At 40.6% G+C, this 27,672-nt stretch overlaps 1 pseudogene; it reads right to left on the bottom strand.

Moving 5' to 3' along the window:
- LOC125080503 (60S ribosomal protein L4-like) overlaps positions 1-27,672 on the bottom strand; it is a 174,192-nt pseudogene that overhangs the window by 38,675 nt on the left and 107,845 nt on the right.

The following is a 27,672-nucleotide window of genomic DNA, read 5'->3' on the forward strand; positions in this document are numbered from 1 at the left end:
GCTCATTTTCTCAGGGCCTTGACTGTTGAGAAGGATGTATTTCACTTTCTATGTCAGAAGCATTCCTAGAAATATGAGAACGTTCCTTTGTAACTGCCATCAGCGGGGAGATGAGAAGCTACAAACTGTAGAGGACCTCCTTTCAGTGTCAGGAGATCTCTGCATCTGTGGCATGACTTTCTTCTCCATCCACATCGTAACACCTGAATGAGAAAAATTGGATTTTTTTTTTTTTCCCTAGCTCATTTTGACAGGCTCTTCAGGGTTTGGGTGGAGAACACTTTTATTTTGCTGAGGTTACAGGAATAGTGATTAATTATACCACAGGGCACTGCATCTGTTTTTACCAGCAATACTACACCCCTGATGTCTTATGTATATTTCCTGTCTGTGCACACATGCATGTGTGTGTGTGTGTGTGTGTGTGTGTGTGTGTGTGTGTGTGCATGTATGCATGTATAACTTTCTCTCAACTTGCTTCCTGGAATGTTGCTGACACCTCTTATCTGAATTTCTCAGTCTGACTCGTGACTCTCCCTTTTGACAGACACTAGGTTGAGGTTTTCTTTAATTGGCAGTTCTTTATCAGTAGACAGAATATTAGAAATGGACTGGGAGATAGGCTCTCCCCCTTACGCTGTTAGTTCAGATAATCTTATCTGCATCCAGCCCCTGGTATTCACTGCTTCCAAGAAACATAAATTGGTCTTGCTGCCTTTTTTTTCCCCCACCTTAAATAAAATCCTTTCCCTCTGTGATAACCAGCTCCTGGAAAATGGCAACTATGACTAAATCCAACAGCCTTTGATGTTGCAACCACAGGAAAAAAGGAATTGATGAGGTCTGCTTGGGTTACTGATTTTTTTCTTCTTCAACTTCTAATAGGTCTAAGTGAGTATTTGGTAAAACCACATGGATTTTGAAAAGGACCTTAGAGAAATAGAGTGGGAGTCAAAGAGGGGTTGAAAATGTCCAATTTAGCTGCCCTGTTGATTGAGTCTTTAGCTTAAGATACTTCTTGCAGCCACCTGATTTGTAGGAGGGGGACTCTGTCACAAAGCTCTGCCTCAGTCTCTTGGCAAATCCACCCTGGGAAATGCTCCTTGACGCAGCAGCAGTGGAAGTGCTGCCCCTTTTCATCCTCAGGACACAGGACAGAAGGCAGTGATTTGACAAGGGGAGGGTGTTCTTACATTTCTCTCCGGGCTTGTTGACTTCTGGCACACCACTTTGGCCTGGACACAAATCCTAACTCTGCAAGCAGTGCTGGTCTCACCCGGGGCCTGGCATGGTTGGGGAGTGTCGTGTTGCAGCTGCAGCTTTGCATTCAAACTCAGAGGAGTGGAGAGCGTGGATGCAGGTGGACGTTCTTTGTCCACATCTGAGTAGGGAGATGGATACCTTGCAAGGCCTTTCTCTTGGGCACAACTGAATTGTGAACACCAGAGCTCTGTTCACCAGGGGCTGCTTAGTTGAGGCCATTTGCACTGCAGACTTGAGAGCTTTGCTTCTCTGGATATTTCCCAGGCTCCATTTGTAGCCGATGCCTCCTGGTTTTAGATCAGTAATTTTTGGGTCTTTAAAATTTCAAAGGACATTGAGATTGGACTGTATGAACTTTTTCTCTAAGCTACCTCACTCCATGTCTCCATGTTTCTGGCTGCTTGTTATTCTTTCTCTTACTATGTGTCTCTCCCCTCCCTCCCCATCTTCTGATTTGAGTTTCTCTATTATCTCTTCAGATTAAGAGAAAAAGTTTTTTTGTAACATGTAAAAGTGGAAAGAATATTTTAACAAATGCATAATTCCATCCTCAAATAATGACCATGTCCATCCTGAATCTTTTTGCTAGCTAGTCTAGATATTAGTATTTCATTCATAAAAATATGCATATCAAATACCTGCAAGCAAAGACAACTTTATAACCAAGAGAGATAGTGAGTGCAGTGAATAATGTAGATTGATCTCTGTATGAAACGTAACCTCTTTGAGCCTCAATCTTCTCATGAGTAAAGTAGGAATGATAAAATGTAGTTTGGGGAGTATTTAAATGTTAATAGTAAAAAATGTTATAGTAAAAATGTTATAGTAAAAATCATAGGAGAAATGCTCAACAAATGGTTTAATGTTAACATAATTTAAAAAGTAAGGAAGTGTTTTGGAACTGTTGAATGAACTGCAGGCGTTGGAGATATGGAGGGCTGGAGTGAGGAAGAGAACAGAGGAAGAAGCCAGCTGGGCAGAAGAGTTCTCAGATCATATCTGGATTCCACTCAGATGGAGGCTCACTTTGCTGCTGCAAAGATCCTAAGTGTGGATCCTTGAAGGCTGCTTCATTTGGGAAATCTCCCCTTCTAGTTCTTCCCGTGCATAGCAAGGAATCCTTTCCCCGCCTCTGCAGCACTTTGTAGCTTTATTCAATCGATTTATCACATTATAAGCCATGTAAAAATTGATATCTAGATTCCTACATGCCTGTGAATTTGTCTAGGTTAGGAACAACATCACACTTATCTTTGTATCCTCGGGTGCCCAACTCCCTGATTGTTAGATGGGGGGGATGGATGGATATGTTCATGTGTAATGCACATTATCATCAGTGTAAGTAAAGTTTTGTGGACTCAGAATGCTTGGGAACAGTGGGAATACGTACATGAGTTTCTTTTTTGCAGGGATAGGGTGGTACTGTGGTACAGCAGAAAAAAAGAAGGACAAACTCAGAATAGAGAGATGCTATGTCCTGATTAGATGAATTTTTCTGTACCTTTAAAGTACACACAAATATCCCTTTTGGTTTCAGCTCTCATTCTATATTTCTGAAAATCCACAGGGATTCAATGTGTCTTAAACTTTTCCATTGAAAAAAACACAAGACAAAGGAGAGTGGTCACCAGTCTCGTTGGAGAAAATGGGGGCTGGAGTCAGAACCTGAACCTACTTACAACAAGATCATACTCTTTGTTCTTCATTTAATCTTTACAATTAATGAACACTTTGCATTGGACATTATGATATATCTTTGTTTTTATACAAATTATGTTTAAAGCTACTTCCCATTGGTTAAAAGCAAAAATTCAACTAAGTAAATTAAAGATTTAATCTGCTTTATTTATTCACTGATTCATGAATCAGGCAACATACTGTTGAAAAATATTGGAGTGTTCCAAGGAGCTGTACAAATAGAAAGCTTTTATAGGTGAAATGGGGCAGGGCAAATAAGTTATAGCAAAAGAAAAGAAAGGATTGTTTTAGGCAAGGCCACCTTCTCTTGGAGGAAAAGGGCAAGGAGTCTTATATAGATGACCTCACTAGTGTGGGTAAGGAAAATTCTAGACTGAATGTTTAAAATTATCCTCATGGGAGAGGCTGAAACTGCAATGAGATTAGGTATTAAGTCTTGGTGCTTAACATAACTGATTCCATTTGGAGTTTGTTTCTTTTAACAGTTCCTCCCTTTCAGTCAAACTCTCAGCCTAATAGAGAAGTGATCAAAATTAAAAGAATTAGGGCTACTCTCAGTTACTGATCTGGAGTTCTTTAAGCTTTGTTAAATAACAAAACTTCAACTGTGTACAGTTTAAAGATCTAATTGGCTTATTTAAATTCATATATTGCACAGCAATTCCCCTGCAAGCAGAAGAGAGCTCCAAGGGCTTAGAAGGGAAAGGTTTTAAAGGCAGACCAAGGAAGTCATAAACATAAAAGTCCTGAGAAGTCACCTTCCTTTGGGGAAAAAAGGGTTTTATTAGTAATTATCCCATCTTTGTGGGTGGAAAGGGCCCATGAGACAGATTACTGACCAGAAAATTCCTGATGCCTTTAAGATAATATTTCTGGGGGATGTTGAAAACTGTAATTAGGTTCAGTATTAGCTTCATTTTGTGATGTGGCCAGCATAGTGACTCCATTTGGGCCTATTGTTTTCTTTTCAACTCTTTGATCTCATTTTTTTTTTTTTTTTCTGAATCACTGTGGTATTTATTCAGAGATCACAACTTTATGCCCACAATTTTTTTAGTTGATCATTCCCTTTGTTCCTTTTTTGATGTTTCCACTTCTCAGGGTGATCATTGCATGGTGGTTAGGGATCTCAACATGCTTTAAAGCTTTTGGGAGAATACAGTATACCTGGGAGATTACTATGATAACTATATGTAAGACATTCCCTGTTTTTGGGGGGGACTATGATGCTGGAGGGGTGAGGTTCCAGCCAGACTAATGGATGTTGGGTCTCCTTGTCCTCCTCCCCTTTGACCTTTCCCCTAAGCCCCTCAATAAAATGGTTTGATCCTTAAAAAAAAAAAAAAAAAAAGACAATTCCTGATATTTGAGTGTACTTCAGAGCCATGGTCCCCAAACCAATCAAAGAAAGACCCATGAATGAAGTCACCCCTTTAAGCCAGCTGGCTGCTCAGTGATATTATGTAACTCATTTCAGTTTCCCCTGAATCCAGGTACAGTAGGTGGTGTTGGTCATAGCAGAGAGAACTCCTTGCTCAGCTAAGAGACAATACTGTTAACAGAACAGCTTTGGCCAGAGAATCTAGGGAACTTTGTTGGGTACCTTGTGTCCTAGCAATGGAATCTGTAATGTCTCCAAGAGTTAAGGAGAAATTTCTGATCATATTCTCAATCGCATTTACTCTTAAGCCAGGGGATCAGTCAGGTTTTTAACACATTATGGGAAAGAGAATATCCTGACCTGAAATAAAAAGTACCCTAAATGACTTATAAGATGGTACTGCTGGTGAAATCTCTTGCACCTGTGGCAAATCTGATCTAGATAATCATGGGAATATAAGGGTGCAGATGTGCTAAGATGTATGTAGGCAAATGTGTCTAGCTGGGCAAATACTTCTGAGGGGGCAATTGTAGTTTGCAATGACATTGGGAGTATAAGAGAAGTTGGTCATAGTGAGGACCAGAGGACGTCTTACCTCATGACCAATTCAGCATCTTGAAAGGTTACCCCCTTTAGGAATGGCCTGAAGATATGGACAAGGGCATTATCTTTCTAGGCCAGGGCTAGGGTAAAAAAAAAATTAAATTAAAAAAAAAAGGAGAAAGGATTTCATGGTGAGTTACTGTATAAAGTTTTGATTTGAACCAGCATCTTTTTTTTTTAAGAAGTTTTTTTTAAGCTTTTAAAAAATTTTTTTTATTTGTCAGAGAGCAAGAAATAGCACAAGCAGGGGGATGCAGCAGACAGAGAGAGAAGTGGGTTCCCCAATGAGCAAGGAGCCTGATGTGGGACTCCTTGAGCCCAGACCCGGATCATGACCTGAACTGAAGGCAGATGCTTAGGCTGACTGAGTCACCTAGGTGTCTCTTAATCCAGTGTCTTGGAAGTTGTCTACTTTGATGTCAGCTCCTTCTCTTCCTCATCAACTTGATTTGTAGGTCTTCAGTGTCTTTATAGGACCAGATGTCAGTGGAGTCTTCTTTAGCTGTGAGATGGTGTATCCAAGGTTCAATGTCTTCTAGTTTTACAGCAGTGTCAGTGGTCGTGAATACTTGGTAAATTTGCTTCTAGTAGAACTCAAGGGCTGTCTTCCTCTGGTGATACTTCCAGACTACCCAGTTACCAGGCTCTAAACTGTGATCAACAGGATCCTTTGAATTGGGATCTAGGAAAACTTCTTCAATCTAGTGATGATATGATTAAATATAAGAGATTGAAGACTTACAGTAGCTGGTCATACTGGCATGAGACAGCAAGGGATTAGCAGAAGGTTGTATACCAATAGACAGACATTGGTCTGCCAGTAACCATCTTATGTGGAGTGAGCTTATGTTTCCCAAAGGGGGTACTGTTAACAGTCAGCAAGACCAAAGGCTATACCTTAGGTCAGGGGAATCTGATTTTGGCAAGTTTAGACATTTTAAGTTGGAGGATCCTATTCTCTCAACCTTGTCTGATGATTGAGGGTGTTAGGGACATTGATTATTCCAAGAAGTTTGCAAGGTTTTCATTAAGACTCATATGATTTTCCCAGTGAAGTGGGAGCTTTGACCACTAGAGACTGTGGAATGTACACCCCAAATGGGAAACATACTTTCTAACAGTTACTTTACTGGTGTGAGGGCATCAGGTTTGAGGCAGGGGAAGCCTTCAACCCATCCAGAAAACATATGTACAATAAGAAAAACATATTGATAACCCATACTAAATAGTAGTTGAATGAAGTTCAGTTGCAGGTTTCAAAGGGTCCAGAGGGAGGAGGTCTGAGGTCTTGAAGGACAAAAATAGTTTTTCCAGGACTGTGAACCTACCAGTAAACTGTTTTTGCAATTTTATAGAAATCTCCCTACCAAAGTTGATTAATAATTTGAGTCCTGTTAAATATACTATGATAAGTGAAGGGAAGGAAAAACTGAAAAATAGGATTTGCTGGGGAGCTGGGAGGAACCAAGCAGCTGTTTTAGGTTTCCCATAGCCCTGATTATTTGTTTAATTTAACCATTTTTGCCCATTTTAATCACTGATTTAGGAGCAGACTGTTGCCATGTGACAAGGACATCAGGATGACAAAAATCTGGCAAAGGAAGGACCATTTTTTGCAGAAGCAGAATGGACTTCAACCACATGGGCTACAATCTTTATAGATTCTGGTGCTGTTGCCTTTGCAAGAAGGTCAGCTAGGGCGCTTCTCTGATACTCACATTTAGTCCTTTTTGTGTCAGCCTCAATTTCAATGACATCAATTTCAGAAGGTAAGAGACTAGCACTAAGATCATTTACTTGTTGCCTATTTTTAATTGGGGTCCCAGGGGATATAAGAAAACTCCTTTGTTTCCATAATATCCCCAAATCATGGATGACCCCAAGGACATACCAATTATCAGGATAATATATTAAATATTAATGGTTTGTCCTTCTGATAATTGGCATGCACTAGTAAGGGTATGGAGCTCTGCTTGTTGGGTAGATTTAGCTGAAGGGAAGTGTTCCCTCTTGAGTAGGTCACATTGAGTAGAAATAGCAAAACCAGCTTAAAAATTCCTTTATTCCACAGTATGACTCATCAATAAACAAGATTAGGGCAGGACTAATTAAAGGGGTATCTCATAATGGAATGCTATTACCTCGTAGTCTTGGGACTTGCTTGCATCAGGCAGAGGTAATAACATAGCAGGATGAAGGACATTGCAATGTTTAAGATGGAGATTAGGTGATGAAAACAGAAGGATCATGGAGGAAGTTAGTCTACTTGCAGAGAAATGGTGAGTCAGTTCAGAGTTTAAGACTTTAGACAGCCAGTGGAGTTTGCAAATAAATGTCATTTCCTAGGGTCAGATCTGCTGAGGCTTCTACTAACTTTGCAGCTGTGGCTATAGCCTTAAGACCGCCAGGATGGGCATGAGCAGCGGAATCAAGTTGTGTGCTATAATGGTCAATCAGCCTGTTTTATTACTGTTATTCGTGTGAGCATATCTTGGGTTTGATTATCCCTTTCATGTACAAAGCTGAAAGGTTTTGAGTAGTTAGGTGGCCCTAAGACTGGCAGTTCTTGCCATGTTTGTTTTAGTCTCCTAAAGTCCTGTTCATGTTTGTCTTCTCAAAAAAAGTATTCAGGGATGAATAACTTATTAAAGTTCATACAGTGGGGAAGCTAATAGAGAAAAATTAGCAACCTATAATAACCAAATAAGCCTAGAAATCCAAAAAACTCTCACTTAGTTGTGGGTCTAGGAAATTCCTGGATTAGCTTTATTCTTTTTGGAGACAGCTGAATTCCTTCAGCATTTAGATCATGACCTAGGTAATGGACAGTATCTAGAGATAATTGTAATTTTTCTTCAGAGACTTTGTGTCCCTTTTTAGCTGTGGCAGCAAATAAATGGAACCTATTACGGATGCCTCTTTGGTACCTGAGCACAGCAAAAGATCATCTAGGCTTGGTAAAAGACCAGGCCCTATATCCGAGGGAACTGGATGAAGGGTATTTAAATCTTGGTGAAGTACTTGAGAGAAGTAAGAAGGGACTTCAGGGAACTCTTGAGGCATAACTGTCCATGTATAATTGGTCCAAGGAAAGGCAAATAAAAACTGACTGTTGGGGTCTATAGGGATGCTAAAAAAGGCTGAACAAAGGTCTATGACAGTGAACTACTTTAAATCTGGTGTCACTTGTGACAGAGGGTACTCTGGTTTAGAGCAATTGGAAATGGGGAATAATTACCTCAATTCCTAGACAAATCACCATCCCTATACATTACGTTTCTGGACCAGCAAGATAAGTGTGTTGCAGGGACCAGTACAGGGAATGATTAGCCCCTGGGTAATTAGACTTTCTTCTGTGGTATGAGGCCTTGTCTGGCCTCAGGCTTTAATGGGTACTGAGGTAATTAAGGGAGAGGTTTAGTAATATCTATTCAAATATTTATAGGTTTCATAGTTTCTATTCTTCTAATGTCATATTACAAGCAGCGCATGGTTTTCAGGTACCTCAATTAAGTTAGGGGACTTTTGCTGGAATTCTTCCTCTTCTGTGTCAAGGACAAACTAAGGAACATGAAAGATCAGGTCCAGATGGTCAGGAAATTCTGAGGTGAGATCTCCACTGGAGGCAAAATGTTTTAGCCCTTTTAATTACCTAATAGGTTGGTTGGGGCTGTATCACATAGCCAAAAGGAATGTTTTTCAGTAGAAGCTATGAAGTGTGTAAACTTGGCGATTCACAGACCTGTACCCCTGGGGATAAAAATATATGTTTATAAAAAATAAAAAATTAAAAAAAAAAAAGAAGGTCTGAGAGTCATTTGTACTGGGTTGAGATAAAAATTTTCTCTGAACTTTCTCAGATACCCCTATTATTGAAATCTTTTTACTCTGAGGGGTTTGTTGTCCTATGAGGTTAGTGTTTAAAGTAGAAAGTGTAGGTTTGTTATCAAGTAAAATTTGGCAAGATTTCTTATTAATTTTAGTTTTAGTTTTCTTTTGACTTTTTAATAAAATTGCTGGTAATAGTTTACCAGAGAACCCCTTGGAGACCTGTTAACTGTGGGAGGGACCCACATGGGGGCTTGCTTTTGGATGTTAAATATGAGGGCATTTGAGAAGAATTTGCATAAGACCTTTGAGGACAATCTTTATTTCAGTGTCCAGTTGATTATAGCCCATACTTACTTTTTTTTAAAAGGGTGTACATTTTTTAAAAATTAAATTTTATTTTTTTCAGTGTTCCAAAATTCATTGTTTATGCACCACAGCCAGTGCTCCATGCAATCAATACGTGCCCTCCTTAATACCCACCACCAGGTTCACCCAACCTCCCACCTCCCTCCCCTCCAAAACACCCTCAGTTTGTTTCTCAGAGTCCACAGTCTCTCATGGTTTGTCTCCCCCTCCGATTTTCCCCAACTCACTTCTCATCTCCATCTCCCAATGCCCTCCATGTTATTCCTTATGCTCCACAAGTAAGTGAAACCGTATGATAATTAACTCTCTCTGCTTGACTTATTTCACTCAGCATAATCTCCTCCAGTTCCATCCATGTTGATACAAAAGTTGGGTATTCATCCTCTCTGATGGAGGCATAATAATACTCCATTCTTTATCCATCTTCTTTATCCATTCATCCTTTGAAGGGCATCTTGGTTCTTTCCACAGTTTGGTGACTGTGGCCATTGCTGCTATGAACATTAGGGTACAGATGGCCCTTCTTTTCATTGCATCTGTATCTTTGGGGTAAATACCCACTAGTGCAATTGCAGGGTCATAGGGTAGCTCTATTTTTAATTTCTTTTTCTTTTTTTTTTTTTTTAGATTTTATTTATTTATTTGACAGAGAGAGAGATCACAAGCAGGCAGAGAGGCAGGCAGAGAGAGAGGAGGAAGCAGGCTCCCCGCTGAGCAGAGAGCCCGATGCGGGGCTCGATCCCAGGACCCTGAGATCATGACCCGAGCCGAAGGCAGTGGCTTAACCCACTGAGCCACCCAGGCGCCCCTATTTTTAATTTCTTTTTTTTTTTTTTAAAGATTTTTTATTTATTTATTTGACAGAGAGAGATCACAAGCAGGCAGAGAGGCAGGCAGAGAGAGAGGAGGAAGCAGGCTCCCTGCCGAGCAGAGAGCCCGACGCGGGGCTCGATCCCAGGACCCTGAGATCATGACCTGAGCCAAAGGCAGCGGCTTAACCCACTGAGCCACCCAGGCGCCCCCCTATTTTTAATTTCTTAAGGAATCTCCACACTGTTTTCCAAAGTGGCTGCACCAACTTGCATTCCCACCAAGAGAGTAAGAGAGTTCCCCTTTCTCCACATCCTCTCCAACACTTGTTGTTTATTGTCTCATTGATTTTGGCCATTCTGACGGGTGTAAGGTAGTATCTCAATGTGGTTTTGATTTGAATCTCCCTGATTATAGCCCATACTTTCATCTTTAGATAAGTGATTTGATGATGGACCCCTAGAAGGTACAATGTGGGAGCCCCAAGTGTTGTTTTGGGTCTCTGGTTTTGGAGCTGTTATAGCTGTAAAGCTAATAGCTTGGAAGATTTTTGTGATCTTGCTTCAGAGTCCTCTCAAAATGCTTAGCTATAGTCACGATTTCAGTTTTGCTCGTGGCCTTCCATCCTATCTTCTACCTTTTTATCAATCCACTAGTCTCAGGAGATAATCTATTTACAAAGAGGGCAGCTCAGCAACCTGGATGGCCTTATTAATTGTATGGAACCCTAAATATCATAGAAAAAGGGCTTCCAAATGGGCTTTAAAGTCTGCCACAGATTCATCTATTTTTTGTTCGCAAGTTTGTATACTAGACCAATCAGTGTGGGCAGGGAAGATTCTAGGAGTGGCTTGTAAAAGTTCAGTTGGTATTTTGTGAGCTTTACTGAGTCCCTAAGATGTTGAAGACAGAGGATCTTGAACATCATCCTTGTGGTTTTGCCAAGTTCCTGCCTCCAGTTTTGAGCTTCACCAGGTGCTACCAACCTGTGTACAGGCTGATAAGATCTGGCTGCAGGGTCATAGCTCCTGATAATGACTCTAAACTCTTCAGAAAACCTTCAATGTTCCACCCTAGGTTTAGGAAATCTTTAACTATGGCCCTTACCTTCGTCTTTGACCAAGGGTTGAAGGAGACTGAGGAAGTTTGTCTGCAACCTTGGGTAATTTTATTTTAAAAGATGACTGCCTATATGGGGATTAAGGAGTGCACTTGTCCTGATGAGCACTGGGTGTTTTATGGAATTGCTGATTCACTATATTGTATACCTGAAACTAATATAACATTGAATGGTATTTCTACCGGGATTTAAAATTAAGTTAAAAAAAAAAAAAAAGAAAGAAAGGTAACTGCCTAACTGTCTCTGAGTAGAAAGGTATTTCAGACAGAGTTTAGGAAAACGTGAGTACTCAGGTAAAAAAGGATAAGGGGGAGCAGTAGGAGTTATATCAGACCTACTGTCTTTTGTTTTAGGTGCCTCTTACATCTTTAATTTATTATTAGCCTTTTGTAAGGAATCTTTTAGTGAAGCTATTTTAGAATCTTGAAGCCTTTTGGAAGCTCTGCATACCAATTAAGTATACAGCCTATTCTGTTTAACTTGGGATTCCTTCCTCTCAAGTGCATTTCTTAAATGAGTGATCTTGTCTAATTGGAATGTTCCCTGTAATGGGTTATTGTAACTCTAGGTTATTTTTAGTAAAGTTTTTCTATTTTGCTAGATATCTGCAGCTTCTGGGACCATAGTTCTTAAACATAAAATAAGCAAGTGTCCCAGAAAGTCACAGGCTCAACTCTTTGGATATAAAGGATCCCATTTATTTTAGCTAAGCCTTTGGGTTTGCTGGAGCCAAACTGTTTTCTAAGAGGGCTTATCATGGGAGTCTTTTTGAGGTGGCAAATACTATAATAACCACTGAATGCTTGACCCATGTTCACTAATGTTTGTGGGCTTCTTGATTTCCAAGATTCCCATTTTAATATTCATCTGAGGCCTCCCACTGGACCCAGTCCAGCCCAAATTGGACCCATCCCTTTCCTGGAACCAGTCTGGTTTTTAGGTTAGACCCAGTTCAATTCTGGCTTAACATTCAATAGTTCCCTATGTGAAATCTGGGAATTGGAGGAAGGATTGAACCAACAGACCCCAAAGAATGGGGACTGTGGATTGATTCAAACAAATGAACTGTAACAGCCACTGGAAGTTCCTAATGTGGAATCTGGGGAAGGAACCAAGGGCTGGGGTTCCAACAAATAAGATACTTGGGGAAAGCAAATTAGGTTGGGAGCTCAATGCAGAGGCTAAGAGCTCAGACCTGAAAAGAAACCTATCAGTGGCCTTCAGGAATGGTGAGAAAGAGAACTAAAGTGTTTGAGGGCTCTGTGCCTGTATTTCTCATTGTCTTAGAGGCACAGAAATTCTTAGGGCACCTGGGGGCCCAGCTGGTTAAGCATCTGACCTTGGCTTCTGCTCAGGTTGTGATCTCAGGGTTGTGAGATTGAGCCCCAAGTTGGCTCTGTGCTCAGTGGGAGTGTGCTTGAGATTCTCTCCTTTTCCTCTGTCCCTGCTGCTCATGGTCTCTAAAATAAATAAATAAATCTTTAAGAAAAAGAAAAAAGAAGCAGGGAACCAAAGAATTCTCCTTTGGTTCCCTGCTGTCATCAATCTCTTTAAGAACAAAATTCAACCCAGTAAATTTTAAGATCAAATTGGCTTTTTAAAATGATTCATAAAATGGGCAGTGTTCCATCTAACAAATAGAAGGGTGCTCTGAGGAGCTGTACAAAGTGGAAGAGTTTTATAGGCAGAAATGAGGGCAGGACAAGGAACTTACAAAAGGAGAAGGATTGTTTCAGGCAAATTCACCTTCCTTTAGGGGGAAGAGCAAGGGTCTTATGTAAATGACTTCCTTAGTGGCTAATCAGCAAATTCAAGACTGAGTGGTTTAAAATTCCACTCCTGGGAGAGGCTGAAACTGTAGTTAGGTTAGGTATTAAGTCTTAGTGGAGCTTAACATAATGACTCCATTTTGGACCTGTTGTTTCTTTGTAATACTTTTTTTTCAAATCTTTTCTCCTTCAAATTTCTCAGTAAAATTGAACTTGAGGAAGATGTACCATATTTATCTCTTGACTTGGTGCTTTCTCAGCTTCCTTTAGAGGAAGTAGCTTTAGAGGAGAAGGATGGCCCAGTACATGGTGTACATTTCTGCCATAGTAAATGCAAGTTTTTGATTATATGAAGAATGAGGTTATTATGCCAGTAGGTGACAAGTTCTCTGTCCTAGAGACTTTCGACATATGAAGTACAACTACAGAAATGAAACTAATAGGCCTGTATGAGTCTTGGGAAATCTGTCTCCTTGCTTTATGATCTTATTATGTGTCTATGTGTTGCATCCTTATTCATTCAATAGTCTTGAAAGATGTTTGTGGAGTGCCTGGTGGGCTCAGTTGGTTGAGCATCCAACTCTTGATTTTGGCTCAGGTCATGATCTTGAGGTTGTGGGATTGAGCCACATATTGGGAATCCTCACTCAGTGGAGGGGTCTGCTGGAGGTTCTCTCTCTCCCTCTTTCTCTGCTCTCTCTCTCTCTCAAATAAATGGGTAAATCTTAAAAGCAACAACAACAAAAAAAACAAACAAAAACCCCAAAACCCTCAACCCCCCAAAAAAAACCTAAGGAAGGGGGAAAGAAAGATGTTTGTTATGGGGCCATCAACCTGTTGACCTACAGTGTTTTATAATTTCTTTTTTCTCTTAGGATATCAAGAAGAAAAATTAGGCTAACTATAAGTTTTAGGGGGTCAATGCAGGGAACTTATGTATCACAGAATCGGGACCCTTTCTATCATACCCTTACCCTTGATATCACCAGGCAATAAAAGAGGTTAGAAAAGAAAACTTTGGTTAAAGCCTATGTAAAGTATTACAGATCTGGGAAGGAGCCTTGAGAGTCCTTTTGTTGTTCCCTTTGTAAGTTTTATGAGCAGAATGAGATGAATCATATATATTTCTCTTTTTAAGAGGAAGAAATTATACTGTGTAGGTTATAGCTTCCAATGTGTGTGAAGTATATGTGTGTGTATGTAAATTACAATTCTCGGTTGCTATGGTCTATCTTACTATACTAACCTATAAGAGCTGCCTATGTCCAGTGAAAGAAAACATCACATCTTATTAGAGCAACATGTTATAATTACCTAATTTACATATATGTAAAGCTCCAGCCAGATGGGAATTCTGTTCTGATACTATAGTCTACTCTAGAAGTATATTTAACCACATTTACTCTACTTTTGAAGTATATAAACCACATCTAGAACTGACATACAGAATAGCCTAATTGTATATACATAAAAACTAAAGCTAAAACCAACATGTTAGGGTTGCTTAATTTATACATATATAAACTTATAACCATAGGATTGTAGTACAGCATATACATATACAAGTGTAGACTAATATATTGATTTCCACTAATGAAATTTTCATAGCTATATTTTCACACATACAATTGTAGGACTAACATATTGATTTCCACTAATGAAATTTGATGCTGCTGCAGGAATTCATCTTCTCTTTCCCCTGTCTGATCCTGGAGGTTTTAGCTTCTGGAGCATGGTTCTTGATATTGTTCCAATATATGAAGGACAGGTAGAAGGCAGGCAGAGACAAGGGCCCCTGCACAAAGAGAAAACCAAATTCCTTTAAAAAAAAATTATTTATTTATTTGTCAGAGGGAAAGAGATTGAGAGAGAGAGAGAAGCTCACACGAGAGCAGAAGCAGGGGAAGCATCAGGCAGAGGGAGAAGGGTGCTGCCTGTTGAACAAGGGGTTCTCATACAAGACTCAATCTTAGGACCCTGGATCATGACCTGAGCCTACGGCAGATACTTAACAGACTGAGCCACCCACATATCCCAAGAGGAAACCATCCTTAAAAGGATTTTTATGCCAGTCTGGAAGGAGCTCTTCAGCCTTCCCACATGATAGATAGGTGGCAAAACCTGACTGGATGACAGGGCAGCTAGGGTTAATCAGATTAAAACAGTCTACTAACAAGCCCATAAACCCCCTAGACTTAGAAACTCTGGTGGCAACCCTCTTAGGTCCCTCTCTCCTTGGGAGCTTTGTACTACCACTTTGCTATCACTCAATAAACCCTGCTTTGCTGACCTCTACTCTGTCTGGTCTACCTCTTAATTCTCGAGGTGGTGTGACCAAGAACTGGGGACGCCGATGGAGAAAAAAAATCCTGTAACACAATGAGAATCCTGTTATTGGATCAAATCTCCAGAATAGGTTAGGTAGGTATGGATGAGTGGGGGGAGCACATCCATACCTACAGGGTGATAGTGGATTATCACAGATGCCACATAAAGGTTGTTACTTTAGCTTATTCCTATCCCAAAGAAGTGCATAGTATGTTTGTTAAAAGGAAGGCTTAGTTAGAAAATTTAATAATTTCATATTGGATTATATTTTTTTGCTTTCAATAGCTCTATAATAAATATAAATAATTTGAGAAGACTACAACTAGTAGATATCCACATCATTGCATGAAATCCAGTGGAGTGGATGAGGGAGGGTCATTGCAGACTTAGACTTTGGCTTTGATACAGAATTCCTCAGGTCTCATCCAAAGTTTTCTTCTTTATCTCATTAAATCTGAAAAATATAAATAGTGTCTATCCTATACTTAAGCTAATTCCCTCCTTCCTTTCTTCCCAATTTTCTTTTCCTCCTTTCAGAAATATTTGGATGTTTCCTATTCTTTTATTTAGCAACCACTTTGAGTGGGCTGCAGATGTGTAGCAACTACCATGACTTCAATTCTTGACCTCAGCATCCAGGAGAGCAAGTGGGGGTAAAAGACACATAATTAGGACAATGAGATACATATTTTGATAGATTCAAGCACAGAATTCTTGGCACAGTGTAGAACTTGTAGCTTAATGAGGGTGAGAGAAGGTAGGTGAGGATTCTTCCTGAAAAAGGTAATGCTTGAAAGTCAGGGAGGATTCAACTACATGTGGACAGTAGAACCTAGGGTTGGGAACAGCAGGAGAGGGAATAATATGTGGAAAATAATAATATGTGGAAAAGAATGAGAGATGAAACAACATGCATGAGTAGAGAATTTAAAGTAAAAAAAAATAAGGTAGATGAATCTGGGTGAAGAACAGAATGAGTTGGAGGAAGGATGAGAAATAAGAGAGAGGTGAGAGAGGATCATGCATGGCCTTATATGTGAAGTTGGAGATCCAAGGATTAATTCATTCAACACTTATTTATTAAGTACTTTCTATATGTTAGGCATTGCTTTTGGTATCTGGGATGCTGGGGTAAACAAGATGGTACCCCACTCCCATTCTAGTCTAGAAGACAGACAATTTAAAAACAATAGGAAAAAGAAAAACATCAAATATGATAAATGCTATGCAGAAATCTAAGGCAGGGAGATGTGAAAGAAGTGACCACATTGGATCAGGTTGTTAGTGAGCCCTCTTACTCAACTATAGACCCCAAGTTAAAATCAGAAATAGTCAAGACCACTCAACTCATGCTGTAACTAAAACTCATTGTGCTTATTTCTTACTGTACTTTCTTGAGGCAATTGATGAAGGTGTTTTGCAATGACTAGACTAGCCCATCCACCAGACCAGAAAAAGCCCTGAGAGCAAGAGACTACCTGGAAGACCACACCCTACAAATCCCTTTTCCAGCCTTTGATCACTGGCTGAACACATACCACCCTCAGCCATAATGAGGAGCTCCTTGTCTGCTCTTTTGCATGTACCCTGACAATCTTTCTTTATAATAATATCCCCGGTGTCCATCTAGTAGGCAGAGATGTCAGTTCTTAAGGTTTGAGTTTGCCATCTCCCCTGGCTGCTGACACCCAAAATAAATTTCTCCCTTACTCTCTTCCAGACCCTTGTCTCTCAAGTTCCTGACCTTTCTTGCAACAAGTTTATCTCAGTTTATTTGGCAACAGTTTTGGCAAATCCAGCCAGGAGTTATGCTTTCCATTTGTCCAGCCCCTTCAGGATTCTCTGGAGCAGAGCAGTTGGCTGGGGCAGCACTCTAGGCCTTATTCATTTGTTTCCTTAGTTAGTGGCATATGATAAATCTTTTGGTAATAAGATGTCCAAAGAAGACCTTTCTTACAGGGTAGAGTTTAGGACAGGGTAGAATAATTAGGAATTATTATATCTGGTTATTTTATTATTTTAGCCAAGTAAATATAGTGGATATTAACAAAAGAGGTTTCAGGGCACCTGGGTGGCTCAGTGGGTTAAAGCCTCTGCCTTTGGCTCAGGTGATGATCCCAGGGTTTTGGGATCGAGCCCCGCATCAGGCTCTCTGCTCCCCAGGGTTTCATAACCAAAGGCCTAGTTTAGGAAATGAGGGGGAAGGTGGAGTGGGCAGGGAAGCAAGTGATGGAAACTGGTAAGACTGCAGATGTATATCTGTGAAGTCCCAGCCACCTCAGACGCCAGTTATGTTCTCTCTTGGATCCTGGGGGAAAGCATGCACCATGAACATGCTTGCCCTATGTGTGTTTCTGTCAAACTCAGAAGAGAACAGTGCTGGCTATCTTGGTGAAAGGTGAGCTAAGAACTGACAAACCCAATTTTAAATACACTTTTTTTTCTTATCCTACTATCCCTTGGCTTGAACTTTTGGGAAGTAGCTGTCCAAATCCAAAGTGGCATCCCTTCCAGTTTCCCAGACAGCAGAAATAGGAAATGGCAAGGAACTAGTAGAGCAGAGTGTGGTTTAGACCTCTCAACTGTGAGAAGAGGATCCCAGTGAAGAACTGGACAGCTTAGTGTTGGAATATGGCTTACCTCAAATCATTGCTGCTCTCCAATGCCTGATGGATGTAGGAAGTCTTCTTCAGAGAGCCTTACAGCCTTATTCCTAATACCCCATAGTTCGTCTGTTTGTGAGATGGCTCTGCTGTCTGGTATTTGCCCTTCTGAGAATGTGGCATTTTCTGTGGAATAGTGGGTGCTACATACCACTATTTTTTTCCTGATAGACTAAGTTGTACTTTTCTTTTCCCTGCTCTCAGTTTCTTAAAGCTAATAGCTCTTCTGGCTTCCAGGATCTTAAAGCTATCAGTAATCAGAGTGAGGACAGAGAATGCAAATAGAATGTAATATGGGCCCTGTATGTTCTGTAGGTTCATTTTTATGTGCCCAAATGCTTGGGAAAGGTCTGGAAGGTTATACCAACTTGATACTCCTGGAAAAGCAAGAGATGTACCAGAACTGAGCCTGTTGAAGTGAATGTTAGCATAGTGCTTAAGTTTTTACAAGGAGAGGTATTAATGTATTGCTTATATAATTAAATGTCTAATTAAAATGAATTTGGAATTCTAGACCTGAAAAGGAACAGGAGAAGGATGAGGCTGCTGTGGTTGGGGTCTGAGCTGAGGACCCAGGGATGGGAGTGGGTAATGAGTCTAAACTGTAGTCTGGGTTAGGGAGTTGTAAGAAATGGGTAGTTAAGGAAGAGTCAGATCAGGATGGCTTTGAAAGTCAGGCAGAAGAAGTAAGTTTTGTTGTAGTTGGCATTTTAATTTATTGGGCAGAAGAATCAGGCCATATATAAAATGTTTGTGGGTAAAGTAGATATATGATTTAACAACGTACTGACTTGATTTGGAAAACGAAATTATTACATGATTGTGTTCAAACTGCCAACACAGAGTGTGCATCTCAAGCAGAGAATCTTGGGCTTAAAGGTTCGTATTGTGTGTTCATTACCTCTACTCTTTAGTGGCTGGTGATTGCTAATTTCTCAGGAGAAATTTGTGGTGTCAGAGAATCCTAACATGACCATAGTGCATGTTTCCTGAATTGGGTTCCAGGGATGTTGGTCTTTGAAAGAAGTAGTGCTATTTGTTCAAATATATTTGGAAAAGACAGTGTATTACACTTCCCCTGCCTTTTTTTTTTTTTTTAAAGATTTTATTTGTTTATTTGAGTGCAAGTAGGGAAGGCCAGAGGAAGAAGGAGAAGCAGACTCCCTGATGAGCAGCGAGCCTGATGTGGGGCTTGTTCCCAGGATTTGAAATCATGATCTGAGCCAAATGCAGATGCTTAACAGATCGAGCCACCCAGGTGCCCCTATGCTCCCCTTTTGAAAGAATTCATAGTGTGTTTAGAATATTTAAAGCCTCTGTGTAGTCTTTCAAGAAAGAAATTCTGAAGTCAGGTAGTCTCCAGAAGAGATATGATTAGTGGCTCAATAATCAACATCAAGAAACCATTTCGGATTTCCACATCAATTTCATGCCAAAGATGGTTCTCCCTAGGTCACAGGGAGGCTGCTACTGACAACTAGGGTCTCATGTTTCCTTATTCATGTCCAGCAGACAGAAGAGAGTGAGAGAACTTCTTTTCCAACCATGAGCTGTAAGTATTTCTCTTTAGTCCAAAAGGACCAATTCAACTCATGCTCATCAGAAGAGTGATAGCTGCTGATTTGCTCAGATTAACCAGATCCACTTCTTGAAACAGGGGCCTGGGTTAGTTTCCTTGGAGCTTGTGCGGAGGAGTGGATACTTGAAAAAAAAGTCAGGATTCCGTGGGGAAGGAGAGGATGATGAGGCTAATATGCATACAGTGATGAGACAAGCACTAGAGCCGTGGGTAATGAGGCCAGAAGGCCCCATGTGAGTGTGAGGCACCAGGCGGCTCTGGTCAGTGAAGGGGAGATGGTGCTGGCTAAGGGCATCACGCCCAGCCAGAGGAGAAAGGGTACCTGACAAAACCACCAGCTGCTGTTTTCAGTTGTGGCTCAGGACTGTATATTTTGAGAACTTGAGGATTTATTCAAAATTCTGTCACGTAGAGAGTGGTTTAGAATTTTGGAGAGTTTGAGAAAGAATTAAAATGCTGCTGAACTTTAAAGAGAACTAAATAAAGAACAAAGTGGCAGGAAGTGCTGTGTGCAGAATAAGGCTGGGTTTTTTTTTTTCCTCAAGGGTGCCAGGCATGAAAAGTTCCAAATGGCAATTTATTTTCTTTATATACAGTTCCCCTGAAATATTTGTCTATCAAGGCTGTCAGAAGTGAGTACGGTTGCAAAATGAGTGACTAACTTAATTTGAAGACTTAAAATGTTTTTCTTATCTTTCTGCCTGTGATTCAGCATAGTTTTTTTCTCCAGGACTGAGTAAATGTTAGGGCAGAGCTTTTCAGCACCTGAGAAACCAAAAGCCTAACTCACCTAATCAGACACTTAAAAGTGTTTATCTTGAAACTGACATCTCAGCTCGATCTTTTCTGATGTGACGTGAAATACAGGTTTCCTTGCAGCAAGTACCCAAATAGTAGCTAGCAATTATATGTTTGTGCAGTTGCTCATATTCTGTATCTATTGGGACATTCATGACTATAACGAATATATAAATAAATAGAATGTATAGAGAAAGGTTGGTGAATTTGCGAGGAAGAATTTTCTTTATGGGTATCAGTATATCTTACTTTACATTATGAGGCTACCCATATGGGTGTATAAATCAGAATTTCAAATGAATTTAATAATTTTCAAAAGTACCAGGGAAACTCAATGTGTAAATGGTTTTACAAAGTGAGTATACACTCATTTTTCTTTCAGGTAATATAATTTTTATATAATGGTCTTGCTTAAAGGAGGAGTGTTCTTGATAACAACTGTATCATTCTGAAAACCAAGGGTAAAAAACTACTGGAAAGGGGCGCTTGGGTGGCTTAGTCATTAAGCGTCTACCTTCGGCTCAGGTCATGATCTCAGGGTCCTTCCTGGGATCGAGTCCCATGTCGAGCCCCATGTTGAGCCCCACATCAAGCCCCACTTTGAGCCCATGTTGGGCTCCTTGCTTGCTAGGGAGCCTGCTTCTCACTCTCCCACTCCCTTAGCTTGTGTTCTCTCTCTCTCTCTCTCTCTCTCATTCAAATAAATAAATAAATAAAATCTTAAACAACAACAAGACTACAGGAAAGCTTTAAGTCTGTTGTAAATTTGATGGGGCCGCACTTTCCTGTGTGTTCTCTCTCTCTCTCAGTCAAATAAATAAAATCTTAAACAACAACAACAAGAAAACTACAGGAAATCTTTAAGTCTGTTGTAAATTTGATGGGGCAGCACTTTCCTGAGCTCTTAACAAAGGCATGCCATTTTTTAGGACATGTGAAAGGTTGAGGAGGACATAGGAGGAATCTGGTCACTGTGTTTGAGGTATTGTTTTTGCTCTTTACAAATGTAAAGAGCGATTCTAATGAGGGGAGCATTAGGCTTGTCCGTAGGATTCCTCCTAGGTATTAGCAACTTGTTGGGCAGAGAAGGAAAAATGAAAGCAGACATTAATGTGACCCCAGGACTTCGACTTTTGAGGGAGTGGTGAGGTTTGTAATAAACCTAGCTGAATTATATAATGGCTCAGGGGGAAAAATAGGCAAGTTAGAGCATTTAAAGAATTGATTTTTATTTGAGAGGAAAATGAGGGTTGAGAGTGGAGGGATATTATAATTACCTTTTAAACTATACAACTTTCTTCTCAAAATTGTTTCTATCTCTATAACATTTGTGTACTCTGCCCCCAGAATGAGAATCCTTGCTATGGTCTGCGAGGTGCTGTTACTGACAAAGTTTATTATCTTCCTTGGGTGTATTGGGGCAGAACAAAATATTGACAGAACTCTAAAAATATGAAGATTCTGTCAAGGTCAGAAGGAAACAGGAAAACATCTGTGTGTCTTCTCTACTTTGAGATAGGAACAGAACTTTTGTGATGGAACTAGATGGAACCCCTGATATTCTCTTGCAACTTTAAGGGCTAGCATCGGTGGCTGGGATGGAGGTGGGCAATAGCTATTTTAAAATTTCCAACATTTTTTCTGCTTTCCTAGAGATTGAAGTCTGACTTGACTTTTGAGGGCAGATTGCTCCTGTAACAACAGAAGTTAACATCCTTGGGCCTTCTGGTTAGATAAGATAAAGGCAAGAACCTATTCTGGAGTAGAAAGGTTTAATGCAACCAGAAGCTAAACTGCTTCTGTTTAAAGTAAATTTCTAAAGTAAACTGAAAGAAAAATGAAAATGAGTGTCATCTTTACGTGGGTGGAATAGAAAAATATTTAGATTGTGAGGGGAGCATTAAATGCTTTTTCCTTGGAAAGGACCTGGAGGAGATTTGGGACAGGAGCTCTTGATGGGGGGCTGGCAACAGGCAGCAGGTTAGAGGGTGCAGAGAACTAAGGACAGAGGGAGAGGCCTTGCCCAGAGCTGGTGGACCTGGGGGAAATGTGACATTCAGCTGACAGTATCTGCTCAGAGCTCTAATGGTCTTTCGTGCCTCCCAGCCTTCAGTGACATTCTCATTTACTGTCGTCTGTGTGCTGAGGGTGGGCCCATGCCTTTGTGGAGCTAGGCGGCATTGACAAACAGTGGCCCAGAAACAAAGTCCAAGGAATGAGCCAAGGTGGCAGTATGTACACTTTCTTTTGTATTCACCCTGTGTTGTAGGGCCCATGGTTCTTGGTCTCACTGCTTCCAAGAATGAAGAGGAAGACCAGGCAAAGAGTGGTGGTCAGCAAAGCAAAGTTTATTTAGTGATAGTACAAAGCTCCTGAAGAGGGAGGGGACCCAAGAGAATTGCCACTGGAGTTTCTAAGTCTAGGGGGTTTTATGAGAATGTTGGCAGGCTGTTTTAATCTGATGAACCCTCCATGCACCTGTTACCCAATCAGGATTTTTGTACACGTGTTCATCTAACTATTGGGTAGTTGTTCAGGTGGGAAAGGGTGGTGGGCTCCTTTCAGGATAATGTAAAATCCTTTTAAGGGTAGTATTCTCTTAGGGTGGTGCAGGGGTCCCTAGCCCCTACCTGTCCTTCTTACCATAATTTTTCATTACCTGGAGACAGGAGATTTTGCTCCAATACTATCACCTCCAGCTTTTAGAAAGAAGGGATTTTTGTATTCATCTCAATCTGAGGTTTGTTTCCCTGAATAAATAAATAAATAAATAAATAAATATTTATCTGTCTGTCTCTCTCTCTTTCTTTCTTTCTTTCTTTCTCCCTCCCTCCCTTCCTTCCAGATTTATTTTATTTATTATTTTTTAAAGATTTAATTAATTTATTTATTTGAGAGAGAGAGAGAGACAGAGAGCTTGAGCAAGCTCAAGTAGAGGGAGGGAAAGGGAGAGAATCTCTAGTTGAGCTCGGAGCCATTCCTATGATCCTGAGATGATGACCTGAGCTGAAATCAAGAGTTGGATGCTTAATTGACAAAGTCACCCAGGTGCTCCAAGATTGATTGATTTATTTTAGATAAGAGAGAGAGTGAACAAGAGAGCAAGCATGGGGGGGGGAGGGGAGAGGAGCAGAGAGAAAGAGAGAATCTGGAGCTGACTCCCTGCTGATGGGGGAGCCCGACCCTGAGATCATTACCTGAGTTGAAATCAAGTGTCAGATGCTCAATGAACTGAGCCACTCAGGTGCTCCTGAATTCTAACTTCTTACCTGGGTCAACCTCTTCCCAGGAAGACTGGCAGCAGTAACATCTCTTCCCTTCAGGGGAAGCCCCTCTCCCACTTACAGAAGTATAGATGGACCTGAAGACCTCAGTGAGAAAAATCACAGGAGAGAGTGACCCTCCTAATAGACTGACTCCCCACGTGGATGCAGTGAGTTACCTGGATGGCTGACAACAGCCTTTGGTACATGTTTTTCAACTGGGAAGCTAATTTATTTAGCCAAGGTCTCGAGAGCCAGGGATTTCTCCTCCTTGCCCTTCCAAGTTAGTGGTGGAGGTAGACGGGAGTGACAATGACTCAGCCAGCTCTACGTTCCCCTCAGGTTGTCTGTCCTTGAGATTGACTGTGAGGGAGTTAGGCCATTTGTCTTCCAACCTAGCTTTATCTGTAATAGAGATGGTATTCTGTGCTCCATCTCTGCCTCTGCCATTTAAAAAAAAAAAAAAAAGGAAAGTTGCAAGCTCCAGGCAGGAAAAAAGAATCTATTTAGGGTCTGTCAAAACTCTACAAGTTCTGCCAAAGACTTAACTCTGTAACCTGGGACAAACTACTTTATATTTCTCCGTCTGTAAACTGGACCCATAACAATGGCCACTGGATAAGGGTTAAAAAAAATAAAAGTGCTATAAATTATTGGCTGAAAGATGTAATTTCTGGCCCCATCCCCCTGATAATATAATCATTGTTTGACAACATTTTCTAAATCTTATCTGAGAACCTTGCTGCTGTGACACATTGATTCATTTTGGCTGGCACCATATGCTCCCATCTGCTATGAGTGGTATAATTGCTCTCAGTCATCAACATTGAGCACCCACAGCTAATTCGTGGGAAAAGGCTCCAGCCCTGCAGACTCAAATGCAACTTGTCTGTCAATTTGCTCATGTGAAAGGAATCAGGCGCTCTTCATGCCTCTTCATTTTGTCTTGGGGATTGGTCACAGTCCATCTAGGTATTCAGCTCTAGCTTTTCCTGGGTATCAGTAAGGACAAACATTCTAATTTTATAAAAAGAACTTTGTCCTAAGTCTCAGAATGAAATCACTTGTTGAATCATTGTTGTATATACATTTAGTGTCCTGTTTTCACTACTGGTTGTCCTGGATTCAAATCCTAGTTCTGCCCCTCAGTAGCTTATGTGACCTTGGGCCAATGACTTAACCCCTCTTTACCTCTTAGGAGGTAGTTTTTTTTAATATATATTTTTTATTTTTTAAATCTGTAATTTAAGGCTAATACCTACCTTGCAGGGTATTTTGAAGATTTTACTTAATTATCTGAGGTAAGTGAAGCACTCAACTATATACTTGGTTGATAGTAAATGCTCAATAAATGTTAGTGATTATTTTTACTGGAGTGCCTATTCTTTGTTCATGGAGCAATTATGAAGACTAATGATTTTTTCTAACTTTCTTCACCTGCATTTCTAGCTCTCTAGAAGCTTGTTCCTCAAATTACAGTCTTTGGAACAGCAGGCGATCGTGATCTGCAGAGAAAACATGTGTTGCTAATAAAGCATCCTGCATATGAAAGCATTCAGGTATATGAGATTTAGATTCATTCTTGCTGAGGTTAGCTGTTGATGGAGCCAGTGTATGTGGTATTCTTATTGAAGGAATTCCAGAAAGCCAGGTTTGGAGGAGATTGCCATGCTAAAAGTGCATTCCCAAGAGTGAACACTTCTTAATGCAAACAAATTTAAAATATTTCAGTCAAACTGTGGATATGAGGCAACTTGAGACAACACAAAAACTAGTTCTTCAGAAAGTAGCCAATTTGCTTGTTCTTGTGTTTGCATGTGCATGTTTAGTCAGGTTCCAGATGACAATTGATTTTCCCCATGTCTAAGGCACTTGGTTGGGATGGGAATGTCAGTACAAAACGGCTCTTCTCTTAATGAGTTAATTAGCATATAAATAATTAGAATGTAGTTGAAGAGTTCAAACAACATTTATCTGAAAAGTAGTAGTTTAGGATGCAAACTGAATAGGCCATCCTAATAATGAACATTACTGGAATTCTGAGCAGGGGCTATAACTTCTCAGTGGGTCACCTCTGGCCCCAATGGCCCCTTTTCTGGGCTTGGCACAAATATCAGGCAAGCTTCCACCCATGGGTCTTTGTATTTGGTTTTCTCACTACCTGGAATGCTCTTCCCAGTTGTCTGCCTGGTTTTCTCTCTCACCTTCTCAGGTCTCTGGCACTTCTCAGTTAGGTCTTCTTTGACTATTCTATTTAAGATGACAACATTGATCATTCTCCACTCCCTATCCTTCTTTTCTGTTGATTCCCCCCACCCCCATAACACTTACCATCAACCGCATGGTATGTGCTTTCTTTTTTTTTTTTTTTTAAGATTTTATTTATTTATTTGACAGAGAGATCACAAGCAGGCAGAGAGGCAGGCAGAGAGAGAGGAGGAAGCAGGCTCCCTGCTGAGCAGAGAGCCCGATGCGGGGCTCCATCCCAGGACTCTGAGATCACGACCTGAGCCGAAGGCAGAGGCCCAACCCACTGAGCCACCCAGGCGCCCCCTGGTATGTGCTTTCTTATTTATTTGTTCACTTTCTGTTTTCCCCATGCAGATTCATGAAGGCTATATTTTTGTTCTGTCCCATGCTCTATCTCCAGACCCTAGAATTGCTTCTGGCATGAAGTAGATAGAGACTCAATACATATTTGTTGATTGGATGGTAGCTTTATGTGCTCTCTTATTTTCATAGCACCCTGAAAAATGGTTATTATTTGCCTTTTTGAGATGAAGGAGCTAAGATGAGGAGAGGCTAAGTGCCTGTCTACAGTCACAGAAACCAGTAAGTGGTAGAGACAAGATTTGAATCTGGCCTCGGGTTTTTATATGACCACCTATCTGATGAGATGGTAGAGACACCCTATGAAACTTCTGTGCCTGCAGTGTAAGAAAGATCTTTCTTTGCTCCTAAAATCTTTGAAATTTCCTGAGGGATAAGGGTGATGGGAGAGTTGTTGTTGTTGTTGTTGTTGTAATGAGGTGACTCTTGGTGTGCCCTTAGATAGTTTCAGGAAGGGACCTGGTCACCAGAAAGATCAAGCATTGATTAGTAGCTTAGAACTTTCAACCCTACTCCCCAACCTCCAGGGAGTAGAGAGGGTGTAGAGATTGAGTTGGTTGTCAATAACCAATGATTTAATCAACCATGCCTAAGTAATTGAAACCCACATATAAATTCCTAAACAGTGGAGTTTGGAGAGCTTCTGAGTTGGTGAACACATCCATATACTGGGAGGGTGGTACATCTCAACTCCTGGACAGAGCTTCTGGGCTTGAGATCTTTCCAGACCTTTCCTTATATACCTCCTCATTTAGTTGCTTATTTGTATCCTTTGTAAAAGCTCAGAAATGTATGTAAAGTGGTTTCTTGAGTTCTGTGGTCTGTTCTAGCAGATTGAAACTGAGGAGGGAATAATAGGAACTCCTGATTTATAGCTGGCTAGGCATAACTGCGGGTGACCTGATATTTGCAAATGGCCTCTGGAATGAGGGCAGTCTTATGGGACTGAACCCTTAACCTTGTGGGGTTTGATGCTAACTCCAAGTAATTAATGTCAGAATTAAATTGAATATAGGACACCTTGCTGGTGTTGGAGAGTTGGAGAAGTGGTGTTGGAAAAGATACCATGCAGTTGATGTCAAGAAGGAAAGTACCTCTCGGTGCCTAAGATAGGTCTGTGGGTTCTCAACCATACCCCTCTGTTCTTCCTTATTTCAGAAAATGTTGCTTCCACTTACCCTGGTGCTCAAGCCAAAAACATTAGTACCATTTGGTTCATCAAGAAGTCTGGCAATTCTACTTCCAAAATAATCCCCAACCCAGACACTTTTCCTGTTCTGCATCTCTCACCATGATCATCTTGCATCTGGATTATTCTAGTAGTTTCCTAAATCAGTCTCTCTGCCTCCTCAGTTGCCCTTATAATTCATTCTCCACATAATAGAATAAAAATAGTAAGAAGCTGTGCACTGCTTATCCTGGGAACATGAACAGGAGTCCTACATTCGTTGTGCTGCTCCTTGGATGTTCTTGGCATATCCTTCATGTGTTGCTGTTGCTGCAAAGACATCATTGTTTCAACTTCTAGCTTATGATGGCTGGAATCTAACTTTAGGCTGCTGAGTAAACCTCCAGGACTTCCAGCCAGAA

This window comes from Lutra lutra, chromosome 11, assembly GCF_902655055.1.
Source record: "Lutra lutra chromosome 11, mLutLut1.2, whole genome shotgun sequence".
NCBI lineage: Eukaryota > Metazoa > Chordata > Mammalia > Carnivora > Mustelidae > Lutra > Lutra lutra.